Source organism: Octopus sinensis, linkage group LG10 (assembly GCF_006345805.1).
Source record: "Octopus sinensis linkage group LG10, ASM634580v1, whole genome shotgun sequence".
Taxonomy (NCBI): Eukaryota; Metazoa; Mollusca; class Cephalopoda; order Octopoda; family Octopodidae; genus Octopus; species Octopus sinensis.
Window position 1 is genome coordinate 31,658,662 of NC_043006.1, and position 15,216 is coordinate 31,673,877.

At 36.6% G+C, this 15,216-nt stretch overlaps 1 long non-coding RNA gene across 1 annotated transcript in view; it reads right to left on the reverse strand.

Annotated features, from left to right (window-relative positions):
* Positions 1–4,206: 4,206 nt before the first annotated feature.
* LOC118765004 overlaps positions 4,207–15,216 on the reverse strand; it is a 12,331-nt gene continuing 1,321 nt past the window's right edge. Inside the window, exons 2-4 of the long non-coding RNA XR_005000850.1 lie at positions 10,709–10,714; positions 10,654–10,660; positions 4,207–4,320 (exon numbers count right to left, since the gene is read on the reverse strand). This is a non-coding gene — a long non-coding RNA (uncharacterized LOC118765004). The remainder of the gene's footprint in view (positions 4,321–10,653; positions 10,661–10,708; positions 10,715–15,216) is intronic.

The window sequence follows — 15,216 nt, forward strand, 5'->3', positions numbered from 1 at the left end:
CAATTCTAGGCTTGTTTTGCTACTAATCTATTCATCCACATCACAACAGTACAGTCTATCTAATCAACGATTATGAATAATTTGATAATTTGTTTGCATTTATCTTTATCTATCGGATTCCTGTGGTGAGGAGGGGTGAGTGCGTGGGCGTGTGTGTTTGATGTTTAAATGCACCTTCCTTTTTCTCCCTGCCTCTCGATTTCTCTCTCCCTCTCTCTCTCTCCCTTTTCCAATCTCCCTCCTACTCTTTCCCTCTGCCATTCTCTGTCCTCCCTCTCTCTCACATTCCACCCTCTCTCTCTCTCTCTCAGCCTCAAGCTGTAAAGTAATGGCAGAGTTGTTAGAACGTTGGATACCTAGTGGTATTTGATCATTCTTTTGCTCTTTGAATCCAGATTCCGCCGGAGTCATCTGTACTTTTCCCCCGATCGAGGGCCATAAAGAACGAGACCAAGGCGATGAAACTGGCAGAACTGTAAGGGCGTCCGATGTCTTACTGTAAACACCTCAGAGAACAGGATTAGCGTGGATAGGCAAGCCTTGCGTATTTGGGTACTTGTTATTCTTACATACAACACCATGCCTAGGTTTGCGTTGTGGGGAGGAGCATTCTAAATGCAGGTCCATAAATTCACGAAGCATACAGAGGCGTCTGGGTGTGTTTAGGAGTGAGTATTAGCCGTGGATGAGGATGAAAACGACCATCCATCAGGTGCTCAGTTTGAGGATGGGGGGGAATGGCCTGCAGCTATATAGGTTAGCTGCAAATACTCAAGAAGCAGTCCCTGACAAAATCATGGGTTGCTCTTTGACAAGGCATCACATTCTGCCACCTGCCAGGGTCACGGTGAAATCCTGAAACCTTGAAAAGAGCAGAAATTCCACTATCATTGGATAGCAGAATGGTTATAGAGAATGAAATGCAAAGTATGAAAGAATTCTTTGTCTTTAGATTTCTTCCCATTTTGCAGAACGAATTACATTTTTATGAATCTTGGCCTGGAAACCCGTCAGTTTGACTGAAACTGCAATCGTGTATAGAACCTGCGAACTTAAACGAGAAATTAGCAATCAAAAGATATTCTATGGTTTGCCATGGAATCGGACGCTGTAATTTAGCCCCAGGAGATATCGTCTCCAGCTGGCTATACGACACGATCTGTGTCCTTATATTTTCGAACAAGGGAATCCAGCACCCTAACTCAGCTAAAAAAAAAACAATATCTGTGTATCGCGATTTCCGGGTTATTTCCCTTCATCAGCACAGAATAATAGTTTGGCTAGAGGTGGTGCTGCCAAATTCCCCTTCGAAATATATTGTTTTCAAAGTGACGACTAGTCACTGATCTATAAATAAGACAATTACTGAGTGGGGTGCTAGATTCCCTTGTTCGAAAATATAAGGACAAAGATCGTGAAATATAGCCAGCTGAAGACGATGTCTCCTGGGGTTAAATTACAGCAACATTCGTCCTAAACCAGGACTGCCATGTGATGTTGGAAAAAAATCTTTACTCCAAAGTACTGTTGCTGAATATCTCTCGTTGTAAGATTTTAAAATAGTAATTTACTAATGTTGATTCTTTCTAATATAGTCACAAGGCCTGAAATTTTACATTGACCAGTATTCAACTGGTACTTATTTTATTGAAGAAGAAGAAGAAGAAGAAGAAGAAGAAGAAGAAGAAGAAGAAGAAGAAGAAGAAGAAGAAGAAGAAGAAGAAGAAGAAGAAGAAGAAGAAGAAGAAGAAGAAGAAGAAGAATTGGGCATAGCTTGAACGAGGTGATTTGAAGCGTACCACCGAAAGTCTGATCATTGCTGTACAAGACCAGGCACTCGCTATCAATTCAATGAAGTATAACATCTATATAACTTCTGACACCCACAAATACAGACTCTGTGGAAAGAGTGTGGAAAATGAAACCTACTTGGTAAGTGGATGTGAGAGCCTTGCACAAAAAGAATACAAGCGCCGCCACGATAAAGTGTGTGTGTATCTTCATGGGCTCTTGTGCCGTAAATACCAATATGAAGTAACAGGGAACTGGTATGAGCATATACCAAGTAAAGTTATGCAGGAGAATGGAAAAGTAACGATACTCTGGAACTACGATTTTCATACGGATCGTGTAATCGAACACCGTAGGCCGGATATTGTCATATTGAATAAGAGAGACAAATACTGTCAGATCACTGATGTAGCAATACCAAATGACATGAATGTTGTGAGTAAAGAGGTTGCAAAAATCACCAAGTACTCCGAATTGAAAGTGGAAATGGCAAGGCTGTATGGAATGCGAGAGGGTAATGTAAAAGTGATAGCAGTGGTAATCGGGGCGTTGGGCTCAATCCTATTGAAACTTTTAAACTTCTTAAGGCAATTGGAAATCCCGTGCAAGATTGATGTCTTGCGAAAAGCAGCTTTATTGGGCACAGCGCACATCTTAAGGAAAGTGACTTGACAAATGACTAAAGACTCCGGTACATTTTTACCTACAATGTGTTACGAAGAAATAATATTAATAATAATAATAATAATAATAATAATAATAATAATCCTTTCTACTATAGGCACAAAGACTGGATTTTTGTGGGGAGGGAGACAATCGACCACATCGACCCCAGTACTTGAGTAGTACTTAATTTATCGACCCGAAAGAATGAAAGTCGACTTTGGCGGAATTTGAACTCAGAACTTTCAATAGACAAAATACCTATTTCTTTACTATCCACAAGGGGCTAAACACAGAGGGGACAAACAAGAACAAACAAACGGATTAAGTCGATTACATCGACCCCAGTGCGTAACTGGTACTTAATTTATCGACCCCGAAAGGATGAAGGGCAAAGTCGACCTCGGCGGAATTTGAACTCAGAACGTAACGGCAGACGAAATACGGCTAAGCATTTCGCCCGGCGTCCTAACAACAACAACAATAATAATAATAATGATAATAATAACAATAACAACAACTAAATAAAAGAATAAATATGCATATGTAAAAAAAAACTTTAATGAAAGAGTGAGGCACTAATCAGTTCATTAAATAAAACCAATTAAGATGAAGCAAATTATTAAGATTTTTTAGATTTGGCAGATTATTACATCTTGGTAACAACTGACAACAAGACATGTTTGGGGCGTGGAAGATTTCTCTCTCTCTCTCTCTCTCTCTCTCTCTCTCTCCCCTCTCTCTCTCTTTGTTTCTTACTCTTTCTCTCTTTCTCTTTCTCATTCTCTTTCTCTTTCATTCTTTCCCTCTCTATGCACATGCGCGCGCACACACACACACACCACACACAAATAGATTAGGAAATGCTTGAATAGGAGTCTGTGTTATGTATATAAGCTTGTATGTATGTATGTACGTATGTATGTATGTATGTATGTATGTATGTATGTATGTATGTATGTATGTATGTATGTATGTATGCGTGTACATACGTTTTCATTCTAATTGGAGTTTAAGCGTTTACTTGATTGGCTGCCAGATTGGCAGCAAGATTCTAACGAAAACATAAATTAAAAATCAAAAATATCTTGATTTTTTTCATCATTCTTTGATAACTATTCACCCTTTATGTATTAAAATAAGTTTTGCTATAGTTTCGTGATATAAAAATTCGGTATCAACAAACCAAATATTCTACAACATAGTATGTCGTGTCAAAAGTTTTGCAATATTTTGGTGAGTTATTTGCTCTATCCGTTGTTACAATAAAAGAGCCTGGCATTCAATGTTGAGGAATTCCTCTTTCGCTCGCGACGCTTCACCAACCAAGAAAGGATTTGATTTGCAAGATTCTTTATGTGAGTTCGTGTATTGAAGCTTATTCTGTTGTGTATGGGGAGAGTCATTCTCCTTTAGTGTCTTATAATTTAACACACGCACCGGTAAAATTTTTCACTCATTTATTTATTTTTCTAAAATTTTCGTTGCATCTTGCAACATTTTCAATAGTTGTTGAATCTACAACTTGAATAACGGACACAGTCAACGACTATTCAAAAGGTTGCAAGGCGCAACGAAAATTTTAGGAAAATAAAAATAAGAAATAAGTGGAAATTTTACCGGTGCGTGTATTAAATTATAAGGCACAAAAAGAGAATGACTCTCCCCAGACACAACAGAAATCAGTGAAGGAGTTTTTTTTTGCCTCGAAAGGCAAGAACTGGTGTCAGTATTGGATCAAATGATTGGTAGAAAGGTGGCTTCAGACGCTGCAACACGATGGCCTCTGCTTTCGATGCTGGGCTGCTTTTGTTGTAATTTGGCAAATAAAGCTTATAAGTTACCAAAATATTACAAAACTTTTGACTCAACACAATATAATGAGCAATTCTCTCCCATTCGTTCGGCACATTTGAATGTTCACATTAGTCTCAGATCAATCTTCACAGAACAGACTTTGTAGTAAGAAGCATTCCAGCTGTGGCTATCCAGACTGTTTTCTTTATGCTCAGAACCCAGAGCAAATTATCTAAGGTGTCCTTCTAAAATGGTGAGATTCCAAAGCTTTTGCTGCTATTTCTAACAGATTGATTGACAACGTGGAGGCTTCATCTGCAACTCGCATTCATGCTGTGATGACAGGAATTGAACTGTGAATCACACCTCATCGATCAGTAGACAAACTCCAGTCACCACCTCAGTGAGATTTGACCGATGGTTAAACAAGACATCAATATTCACTTATATCTATCCATTTATCTATCTATCTATATATCTATTCTTAAACAAGAATATTATCATTATTTACATTTGACGGATATTTGTCCTCATCTTGTTTGTCGTTTATGAAGGCTGGAGAGTAAATCAGCCGAAACGTTGTGTGAATAACAAACAAGATGAAGACAAATATCCGTCAAATGTAAATAATGTACACAGTTCCTCAACTCATAAATATAGAACTGAAGAATATTATCGGTAGTGACTTCTAAGTTTCGGCCAGGTAAGCCATCGTTGGACTGCAGTGTATTGAAGTTAATCTTGGCTTTATAGAGTTTCCTTTAGTTTATGGGTTTCAATGGAATAATAATTAGGTTCTAAGGGACATTATTATTTATCTTTCTTTCTCGCTCTCTGTCTACCAGTCTATTTTGCTTAACTCTCACATTGTGGTATTCTAACAAAACCTTGAAGTTTTCTTAGAATACCACTTTGCCTTTCATCCTTTCAGGGTTGATGAATTAAGTACCAGTTGCGTCTTCTTGGTGCTTTAAAGAAATTTACAATATTATTATCAAACATATAAGCTTCAATTATTGTGATGAATCAATCATGCGCATCTTTAAAAGGTCTCGTAACCCATCCAAGGACATGTCAACCTGTTCTCGTGTACATTCAGATCATCCTAGCGAGATTGTTAACTGGTACTCCGTCGGTTACGACGACGGGTCTTGCAACTGCTCCAGTCAATGGCCTGCTCGTGAAATTAATGTGCAAGTAGCTGAGCGCTCCATAGACACGTGTACCCTTAATGTAGTCGATCTAATCGACTTCCCCACCACCACCACCACCACCAAACATTTCGGGCCTTGTGCCTAGAGAAGAAGAAATTCTAACGAAACCTATCATAAAAAATATAAGAAAAAATTAATTAAAATGAAGAAATGTTCCTATAGCTTATCGCATAGTCTTCCGTTGTCTTTCATAGCCCCTCTTACAAAACGGCATTTAACCACACCGACATTATCCTTTTCTGTAAATGAACAATCGCTTCACCTTTAATTGCCGTTTCTAATCTTAATATTTCTACCAGCCACCACGGCTCAAACCATCAGAAAACAGCACCAACACAACCATAAGAGCTGCCAATGTCGTTATCACCATTAACATCACAAGCATAGCCACCATTGCTGCTCACAACACCACTGTCTTTACTAACACCAACACTGCCACTACTTATAACACTACTACTGCAAGCGCCACTACTATGGTGACCACCACCAATGACACTGCCATTATCTCTACTTCTCCACCCAACACTAACACCACCACCACCACCAGTGTATGCCCAACATGAGCGACTCCGCTTAATCCAATACCACTACCACCACCACTATCCGGCCCCACCATCACCATCACTATCACTACCACCATTCCCACCACCACCACCACCACCACCATCACCATCACCATCACCACCACCACCATCCCCACCACTATCATCACTGCCATTACTACCAGAAGTGGCAGGACAGAGAGTGATTGCACGTCATTAAAAAACGGCAAGTAATTTCCTTTGTTAGTCTAAACTTAATTTCATTGTCTGCCAGCGTATCCGTAGTTAGGGGCCTACACACACACACACACACACTTTCATACATACACATACATACATACATACATACATACATACATACATACATAAATACATACATATACATACATACATACATACATAGAAATATGTCTATGTATATATGTGTATGTATATATATATATGTATATATATATGTATATATATATGTATGTATACATGTATGCATATATATGTATATATATGTATATATATATATGTATGTATGTATGTATGTATGTATGTATGTATGTAGTATGTATGTATGTAGTATGTATGTATATATATATAGATAATATATATATATATATATAATATATTATATATATATATATATTATGTATGTATATATATATTATATATATATAATATATATGTATATATATAATATATATATATATTATATATATGTATGTATGTTGTATGTATGTATGTATGTATGTGTGTATGTATGTATATACACATATACATACACACACACGCACGCATACTTATATCCTTACATGCGTGTTTGTAAATAAGGGGAGAGAGAGAAAAAATGAGAGAGAGAGAGGGAGAGAAGGGGAGGAAAGGGTGTTCCACACAGAATAACAATAATCTAAACAATTCCACTCCCATCAACAACAATCAATATCAGTTACATTCAAACACACATACACACTTACACACACTTACACACACACACACACACACACACACACACACACTCTTACATACATACTTCTACACACACGCAATTATACACACGCTAAGTAAGTGTATGAATGAAAATTAGTATTTAAAGTGTCAAACTTCCTTGAAACTATGTTTTTTATTCGCTTTTCATTACCTTTTCGTCATGCCGTCGCCGTCGTTGTCGTGACAGTTGTTGTTGTTGGTGGTGGTGGTCGGTGTTGTTGATGTCATTTAGTCCCAAGCAGTCCTTATGATCAAAGAATGACGTCCCTAATCTTCACCATTCCGCCCTTTCTCACATTGTGCTCTGCAGACGATTGCATTATCCCAATATGACCGTCTCCATTTTAACATAGAGGCATATTCTCACATAGAGAGAGAGAGAGAGAGAGGAGAGATTTAACAGCTATTTCTAGCAGGTTTTAGTGACCTTGAGCAGACTGCTACTCTTATTCCTCATTTTCCAAGAACGTCTTCTGGCTGATTGCGATTATGAAGCAGTTTCGTTTCCTTGTTATATTTTGCAGTTTATTTCCTGATAGTTGTTTCGCAGAATAAGCTTGAAACGTCTTCAGAAGTGACATTTGATATCTCTATTATAAGAATTATAGCTAATCCTATGAATGCGCTGAATAACGATGATTTTCCACGTATCACGAATGCTGTTTTGATGTCTCCTGCCGAGTGAGTTTACATATTTGTTTCATATTTTGTGCACAAGACCAGCAATTTGTGGGTAGGAACAAGGTTATTACATCGAACCCCAGTGATGAACTGGTACTTATTTTATCGACTCCAAGACTGAAGCCTGGATATCTGTAAGCATACAGCACAACACAGAGAGAAAGAAAAAACAGGAGAGTTTTGACATGTCGACTCCAAGACACAGGAATGATACATGACTGATAGCTGCTAATTTGTTATTCTGACAATAATATTGGTACAAAGCCAACAAATTCAGGGGAGAGCGGCAGTCAGTCCTCAACCCCGAAAGGATAAAATGCAAAACCGATGGCAGTGGTATTTGAACTTAGAACGAACAGACGACAAAATACCACTAAGCATTTTGCCTGGCGCGCTAACGATTTTGCCAGCTCGCCGCCTTGTTATTCTGACAAAATATTAATTTTTTATTGTTCATATATATATATATATATATATATATATATATATATATATATATATATATATATATGAAAAATCACGAAAATGCACATTGCAAATAAAAAAAGGCTATTTATGACAGGTAACGATAAATATATACATTTAGATTGACTGAGGTAGTAATACGAGTCATAAAAGTCATTATTATGAGATGATTATAAGATGATAATAAAGTAAGATAACAAAACGGACCATGGTTTACGCGAAGCTATTCTCTAAACGTATATATCTGTCGTTACCTGTCATAAGTAGCCTTTTTTTATTTGCAATGTGCATTTTCGTTGATTTTTCATATTTTACCCTTACATTTCAACGTGTATTTTATATTTTCTTTTTGTAACATATTTCTACTATATATATATATATATATATATATATATATAGAATACAGGATTATTTGCTTCTGATTTTATTTTCTCCGCCATATATTCTCTCTGGCATCTTTCAAATGCACAACTATGATTGATATAAAGAAGATTATTTTCGCAGCGATTGGGTTTCCAAGTTTGTTCTGGTTGTGCAGCACCCTGAGCAATTATGTTAGATTAGCTGTCCTCTTTATCTTCCACCATAGCCTAGGGTTGTGAGTAGAATTTGATCGACAAAAACAGTGGCTAAATCGATTGTATATGTGCGTGTGTGTGTCTATTAGTGATGTATATCAACAATGGCAGTACCGAAAGCCCTTCGAAATCAGTCCTTTGACATTAATTACTAACGCTTCCTTTTTATTGTAAACGTCAGAAATGCAATGAGCCTGGAATCGGCCGTTCCAAATCCTGTAAACAACAACGTTATTATTATTCACAAATTGCGGTATAGTATAATTAAAATTAAATAATCAAGGATACCTTAATGTCATGCTAAACCATAGAACAATATTGAACGGCTGACTACAAAGTTTATTTCATTTATGAAGAAAATATGGCGAACACCTCTCACACTACTTATTCCTAAATTTACTTTTATAAGTAGCCAACTTAAGCATATCAAATTATCACATGAAATGCCCCTGGAGATGTTTCAGAGAGATTGAAGCTTACAAATATAATCTTGTCTTCCAGGTCTTCTTGGTGCTTTAAAGAAATTTACTATAGTATTATCAAACGTATAAGCTTCAATGATTGTGATGAATCAGTCATGCACATCTTTAAAAGGTTCCGTAACCCATCCAAGGACATGTCAACTTGTTCTCGTGTACATTCAGATCATCCTAGTGAGATTGTTAACTGGTACTCCGTCGGTTACGACGACGGGTCTTGCAATTGCTCCAGTCAATGGCCTGCTCGTGAAATTAACGTGCAAGTGGCTGAGCACTCTACATACACATGTACCCTTAACGTAGTTCTCGGAGATATTCAGGGTGACATCTATCTATCTATCTATCTATCTATCTATCTATCTATCTATATCTATCTATCTATCTATCTATCTATCTATCTATCTATCTATCTATCTTTCTGTCTGTTTGCCTATCTGTCAAGCTTTGTATAAAGTTCTATCAATACATCCATATCTCTTTCTCACACGCATATTTCCTCACACATTCTCTCTCTCCCTCTTTCTCTACCAGTTCCTCTCTCGTTCTTTCTCTTCACCCTCTCTCGTTCTCTCTCTCTCTCTCTCTCTCTCTCTCTCTCTCTCTCTCTCTCTCTCTCTCTCTCTCTCTCTCTCTCTCTCTCTCTCTCTCTTCCTTTCCTCATCTCCATTCTCATTTCGGTTCTTCTGTAACTTGGATTTTTAAAAGGATAACTGCCCTGACACAGAAAATATATTTACACACACAACCCTTTCCTTATCTCATATCATCATCACCTTCATCATCATCATTATCATCGTCATCGTAATCGCCACCACCATCATCACCATCACCAGCATTGCCAGCAACTCATCATCAATTGCAGCTATAGCATCGTCGTCACCCTCATCGTCATCATGATCGTTGTCGCTGCCACATCATCATCACTCTTATGCTCCTCCTCTCTTCCTCCTCCTCCTCCTCCTCCTCATCATCATCATCTCATCATCACCACCACCACTACCATTTTATTCATCACTATATTCATTACTATCCTCATCATCTTCATCATCACCATCATCATCACCACCACCATCATCATCAGCAGCAGCATCGTCATCACCATCATCATGCTCACCATCATCATCATCATTGCCAACGCCGTTATCATCACCGTCATCATCACTATTTCCATCGTCATCATCATCATCATCATCGTTATTCATTTCCATTAAAAAAATAATTAAAATTAAAAAAAAAACAACAACGCTGGAGAAGAAGGCTGCTATCATTGAAAATGAAACGCTCTTGAAGACAATTGCCATTCTGTTGGCGAAGGAAGCGAAAGGGGGCATTTCCTGTTGGGCTTATTTTGTTCTGCCTTCAGTTTGTTGTTATCACCTTTTACAGATAAACTTGATATGCTGAAGTGAAGAGTGAAATTGTGTGCCAATAGCGCCCTATGTGTAAGTATATACTTTGGACGTACAACGCAAACACTCACACACAACACACACACACAAAGATAAACGTGCAAAGGCGAAGACATATATCTCGTATATCTCATATATATATCGTATATCATTAGTTTTTATATATACGCAAATAATGTATACACAATAATGAAAACCACAAAACGTGCTTTGAAACAAGCGTAGATAATTACATTTGTGCATATATAGACACAATTTAGTGATTTTATATTCACACACATATATACGTACTAACATATGTACATATACTTGCATATGTATGAAAAATGTGCGTATATATATATATATAGATATATATATATATTATATTATATATATATAATATATATATATATAATATATATTATATATTATAATATATATACTACATACATATATATATTATATATATATGTGTGGTGTGTGTGTGGTGTGTGTGTGTGGTGTGTGTGAGTGTGTGTGGTGTGTGGACAGTCAGAGTGTGAGAGAGATAGATATATATACAAATTAAGCATATATGTACCTTAACAGCCCTTCTTGTCTTGTTATTCTCCTTGTCCTGTCTTTTACTGTTTATATTTTGTACTGTCGTTACTGTCCTGCTTTTGTTACCATTTTTACCCCTCCGCAAAAAGATCTCAACTTTTATTTAATTTGCTTTTCGCGAGAAGGAAAGTTTCAATCGAAGATGCGTCTCGCCTTCACCTTCGAAACGCAGAGTAGATGAAACCATGGCTACTGAAGAAGGGGAATTTTCCTTGTGTTATTTGTCCTGTACTCTATTTTTTCGTTGTTTAAGAAAAATGTTCAGTTCCTTGGTTTTGTGTTTATGTTTTCGTTTCTCATTGTGTTCGACGTTTTTAGTGTCCTGTACCCATATATGCATGTAGAGGTAGGTACGTACATGCATATGTTTTATTTTATTATTAATTTATTATATATATATATATATGTACGTGTGTGTGTGTGTGGTGTGTGTGTGTGTTGTGTGTGTTGTGAGTGTGTGTGTGTGGTGGACAGTCAGAGTGTGAGAGAGATATATATACATAATTAAGCATATATGTACCTTAACAGCCCTTCTTGTCTTGTTATTCTCCTTGTCCTGTCTTTTACTGTTTATATTTTGTACTGTCGTTACTGTCCTGCTTTTGTTACCATTTTTACCCCTCCGCAAAAAGATCTCAACTTTTATTTAATTTGCTTTTCGCGAGAAGGAAAGTTTCAATCGAAGATGCGTCTCGCCTTCACCTTCGAAACGCAGAGTAGATGAAACCATGGCTACTGAAGAAGGGGAATTTTCCTTGTGTTATTTGTCCTGTACTCTATTTTTTCGTTGTTTAAGAAAAATGTTCAGTTCCTTGGTTTTGTGTTTATGTTTTCGTTTCTCATTGTGTTCGACGTTTTTTAGGTGTCCTGTACCCATATATGCATGTAGAGGTAGGTACGTACATGCATATGTTTTATTTTATTTATTAATTTATTATATATATATATATATGTACGTGTGTGTGTGTGTGGTGTGTGTGTGTGTTGGTGTACTCATGTCTCCGTAAACTATCGGTTCGTCAAAAAGATACCGATAGAATAAATGGCAGGCCCAAAGCAATAAGTATTTAATGTGAATGAGTGAAGACGATTTTTGCAACGGGTTCCATAGATGCCTATTCAATATCGCCTGAACGTGTTTTAGATGCTTTGTAAAACTAAGATCTTCTAAGTGGGCAGGATGAGGGATACCTGAAGCTGCAAGTTTGCCGTTGGATAGAGGCGGTCTAGCTATGTTTTTGGTGTGGTGTGGGGGGTGATTTTAGAAGTTTTCAAGCAGGAACAGTTGATATTAATGCTGTGCGTGTAGAAGAATCGGTTATTCTTTCGTAGTGTTGGAAAATGCTGCATTAGTAGAGACAGAGATTCTAACTGTATACGTGCTTAAAGTTATATATTATGTTGAATTGAACCAAATGACCTTCATCTTCCTGGCGCTTCTATAATGTGTATGCGGAAAAGAGATCCTGGCCCATTCACTTCTCGCTGAAAAACGCTTCTTGTTAATGGACTGTTAGTGGTAGGAGGAAGCTATGGTAAAGATGTCCTTTAAACAAAAACATCTTTAACAGATGTCCTTTAAGCTGCAAGATATATGGCTACAGCCGGAGTGAAATTTTCTCTGCGGTATACAAGGTCCTCGTTTGATTTTCTGTAGGAATAGAGCTGACCTTGGTTGAAATCTAGTGTTAAATCGAAAAAGAAGGTCAAAGTTAAGTTTTGTGATGTGATAATGTTTAAATAAAATTCTCTGAATTCCTATTTGATTCGGCATTGACCAATGAAAAACAATAAACGACGTACTGTGCCAACACACCATTTTTTAACTAAGATATTGCCTGAACGACGAATGTAGGAATCTCTGCATGTGTATGACACTGAATATATATATATATATATATATATATATATATATTAAGGTATGTAGAAAAATACAACATGGACAAGAACGTATAACTCATAGAAGACGATACAATAAACATGGACAGGACATTCGAACCCCTCAGTCTTCAGTCAAGAACCGGATCATCGTAGTAATTTCGGCTGATTAATCAATGTCATATATTGGCTCACAATGATGACACATTGACTTGTAGTCCGATCCTTTGACTCTAGGACTATTCCGTTAATAGTCACAGTTTATTAATGCTATATATCTACTCCTAGGGAAATGAAAGGTCTTATAGAAATAGATAAGATGACCACAAACTGAGAAAGCGACGCGGGTTCAATCGATGGTTGAAACATTCATTACTCCATTGGTGCTGCAAACGCTTTCGCAGAAGACGTGATTTTTCACAAAATCCCATTCAACAACCATTTGAAACTTAATAAGATATTGACTAAATCACATCGTAACTGCCCCACCGAATGAAAAGAAGGGACACCTGCGATAACTTCTTTAAAGAAAGCCGTTCATTTACAGCTCACCTAAGAATATACAACTATTAAGATGTTATCTTTATGAGATCAATACTATTGTGACCAATGCTCCACCGAGTCAATGATAGTTTACATAGCAAGGAGTCTCTACCGAGTTAGTATCGATCTTTCGCTTCACTTACACTGCTAGTGAAATTAGAGAATGCTTTCGGGTCACCTCTTCTTAATTCCTATTCTCTAGAATGTAAGTGAATATAGATCAATATTGTTACAATTAAATGAATTATTCAGTTTCCGTGAGGCCACAACAGACAATAACTACAATGTGATACAAATTCACAATTTCTATCGGTTAATTTGTAATCCGATATCTAATCACCTCGCCATTTCGTCTATGCTTTCAGCCGATCAGTATTACGTATTGTTAAAAAATATATAATGAAGTACAAAGTTGTGAGTACAGAATTGTCAATAGATAGTGTTGTTCAACACTAAGATAGCTTGTGTCATTATCTCGTTCTGGGAAAAATAAAAAATCAGGGTTATTTTCTTGACGCACGATTAACTGTCCGAAGCGTCAGTGATACTTCTTTTCTTTAATGTCAGTAACCCATTAACTGCCAAATTTTTGTTTTTCATATTTTCTGGCTTTTCCAAGTGTCTTAAGAATTAAAATATTATATAGTATTTAAATTTGCTTCATTTTGGAAATTATGATAATTTTTTCAAAAAGGCCCAAATGGGGATCACTGTAAAAAAGCATCTTTCTCCTTTTCTATTCAGTTGCAATAATAAACATTTTAGTTTGTTTGAAACTATAGTATCAAGTGCGAATGTGTATGAAATATCAAGGAATGATATAAATGAGAAATGCCAAAAAAAAAAAAAGTTTTCAAAACAGTCAATATTTTTGTAGTTCAAAAATTGCAATTTATGACATAAAATGTCCTCTAGAATTAGCCAGAGATAATAATGACAAACTTTAAACTACTAAATATTGTTAAACACACCTCTGCAAATGCAATGTACCTAAGCAATTCACTTTAAATACAACGAGCAATCCGCAGTGAGACTGTTTTTAACAGGTCCTCAAATGGGGCTCATGGCAGGCAATGGGTTAACACATTGACTAACAAATCTTTTGTAATTGATATTATTTCTTTTGTTTTTCCTTAAGAATCGCCTTTTGTGGAATATCTACGAGAAAATTACGTACTGACCCTTCTCTATTTTAAGACATTTTTCACAGGAAAAGCTGTTTTTTTTTCTAAGACCACAGGCAATCATGCAGGAGTCTTCTGCATGATCTGCATGGTCCTTTTCTTACCGATCATAACAAAATATGACAATCACTACCACCACCATCACCACTAAACATCTCACTGGCTACAAGAATTTTAACTGCCCTTTCGAGTCTATTATTCACTGAGAAAAGGAAAAAGGAAAAAAAGAATACAAGTAAGGAATTGAAATGCCATGCAATTTCGAGGTGGCAATACATGGGGACAGCATCGCCGTCACATAAAATATCTTGTTTTTAAAAGTCACAGTTCTTTGAATTCCTTACATTTTATTTGTTTACAAAGTCGTTGCTTTGAATTGACATAAACACAAACACAAAAACACAAACACACAAACCCACACAGAATATGTAT